Source organism: Myotis brandtii, unplaced genomic scaffold, assembly GCF_000412655.1.
Source record: "Myotis brandtii unplaced genomic scaffold, ASM41265v1 scaffold3075, whole genome shotgun sequence".
NCBI classification, from domain to species: Eukaryota; Metazoa; Chordata; class Mammalia; order Chiroptera; family Vespertilionidae; genus Myotis; species Myotis brandtii.
This window is the reverse complement of record NW_005361763.1, coordinates 120,199-122,836: the sequence shown is the minus strand read 5'-3', so window position 1 is coordinate 122,836 and position 2,638 is coordinate 120,199. Positions and strand designations below refer to the sequence as shown.

Genomic DNA, 2,638 nt, shown 5'->3' with positions numbered 1-2,638 from the left:
TATGTAATATCTTAATCAATAAAAAAATATATTAAAAATAAATAAATAAATAAAAGGGGGGGAAAATAAATTTCCATATAGAAAGAAGAATTTCTGTAGGTAGGCAGACAAAACATTTCCTCTCTGAATACCCCTGGGATTTAAATTATAAATATATTAAAAATAAATAAATAAATAAATAAAGGGGAAAATAAATTTCCATATAGAAAGAAGAATTTCTGTAGGTAGGCAGACAAAACATTTCCTCTCTGAATACCCCTGGGTTTATTTAAATTAATAATCAGATGAAAATAGCAAACATTTATTGAGCACATATCAGACACTATATTATTCCAAGCACTTACATGTTGTGAGAATACTGTGAGGTAGGAACTCTTCCCACCATAGCATCACGGTTCCTAATAGCCCACAACTCTCTAAAACTAGAGATTTTAAATCAAAGATTAATTTCATTTATGCATTATCAGTACTTCCTATTTTTGTGCATCAAAGAAGTTTACTTTAACAAACTAGACCTGAAAGGATGGTAGAAGCTACGTGAAGTGTGGTGTGGCTGATTGAGCTGCCTGGCACAGCTTATCTGAGGGCAGTAAAACTGCGGTGACCGCACAGGTGGCAGCCGAGAGTCAAGAGGGGCAGAGGTGGTGGCCCCAGGAGCACTGGCCGGTTTCTAGCCCTGGATACAGGTGCAGCAAGATCTTCCACGCTGTGTCATCCTTTTGGTGTTCGGGGTGAGGGGAGAGCGTTTCTCTGAAGCCAAGTTTGAGGTTTTGAGGCTGAGGAACACGTAGTTGAGTATGATAGTGACTTTGCTGAACTTGAGGACATCACAGCAGATGCTGTTACTGAAGCTCCTCAATGGGTGATTACCACTGAAGATGATGAAGACAAAGCAGCTGTGGAGTTGGGAAGGTCGGATGAAAACCAAAGAGATTTTGAAGATGCAGATATCCAGGAGGGAGATACTGAGAGTGAGTCATCCAACAATGAAGAATTTGAAGGTTATGAAGACAAATAGAAACTTCTAGAAAAATAAAGACCCAATAACAATTGTTGATGTTCCTGCACACCTCCAGAACAGTTGGGAAAATATTAGCTAGAAACTAGAGGTCCAGTGCACGAATTCATGCACAGGTAGGTCCCTCAGCCTGGCCAGCAATTGGGGCCAATGGGGGCCATCTTGCCCAGTCCCGATCGGTTGGCCGGCTGGGGAGGGACCAGGGGAGGGCTCCAGGGCATGTCTGGCCCTCTTGCCCAGTCCCCATCAGCCGGACCCTAGCAGCAAGCTAACCTACCGGTCAAAGCATCTGCCCCCTGGTGGTCAGTGCATGTCATAGCGACTGGTCAAGCAGTCAACCTATCGGTGGGACACTTAGCATATTTCACTTTTATTATATAGGATTTTGATGGTGACTGGTATGCTTCATTGGGAAGAATAAAAGCAGTCCCCTTGCTCGGTCCTGGTTTGACACTCAGACAGAGCTTTCAGAGAAGAGCTTAGCCTTAGTAGGAGCATCAAGCACAGGAAAGCTGAACCAGGAGAATGAGAAAGCTGAACCCTGGGGCCTTCTGGTCGAGTGTGCTGTGAAGGGATGCCTGTCAGCTCAGGCTCCTCAGGAGACAGAACTTACTGAATGTCCTGGCCCAGATGGTGACACCCGTGAGTGATCAAGTGCAAACAAAAGTGACCATGAATGATGAGGCCCTGGATACCTACTAAGTGTTTGCTGTTGGCACTCAGAAAGCCTTGGTGAGACTGCAGAACGAGATGCAGGAGTGGGTATTGTGACAAACATACGTCTGGAGCAAAGTATGGACTGCCAGACTCCTTGGCCATGCTGTCAGGTTGGAGAAGTCACAGGGAATGCCAAACACAAAGGTTCACTTGCTAACACACTATGCTGACAAGATTGAATCCGTTCATTTTTCAATCAGTTCTTGGGTCCAGAAATTATGCAAGAGGAAGGTCACCCTTTAAAACTACCTGACACAAAGAGGATTACTGTTTGCATTTCATGTGCCTGGCTCAGGATACATTTACCCAAAGGATATGGGGGCTTTGCTACCTCCGATGAACATGGTGATGTATTCCAGTGACAAAGCCAAAGGAGTTCTGACTCAACAGAGGAGGCAAACAAAAATCAGATAAGAACAGAGCTAAAGTCCAAGAGATCATCTAGAAGCTGAAGCAAGTGCAAAGGCCAGAAGTGGCACAGTCTCAGTGTGAGGAGAAGAAAAGAGCAGAGAAAAACAAATCATAGATGAGAAACAGCTCAGGCTGGAGGAAGCTGTCTTGAGTGAGGTGTGAGCAAAAGAAATTGGAAAAGAAGCAAATGAAAATGGCCAGTGTTCTCAGTGGTTAGTGTAGGTCCCCATACCGAAGGGTCATGGGTTCAATTCCTGATCAAGGGCACATATCGGGGTTGCAGGTTTGATCCAGGCCCTGGTTGGGGCACATGCGGGAGGCAACCAATCAGTGTGTCTCCTTTACATCAAGGTTTCTCTCTCTCTTTCCCCTTCACTCCATTCTCTCTAAAAATAAATGAAAAAACAATATATATCCTCTTGTGAGGATTAACAAAAAAAATTCAAACACTCCCAGTGACTGCGAAATCTCTCTAAAAATAAATGAAAAAAC

The 2,638-nt window shown here is 44.0% G+C and overlaps 1 pseudogene; it reads left to right on the top strand.

Moving 5' to 3' along the window:
• Positions 1 to 2,336, top strand: part of LOC102262807 — an 11,419-nt pseudogene extending 9,083 nt beyond the window's left edge.
• The last annotated feature ends 302 nt before the right edge of the window (positions 2,337 to 2,638 follow it).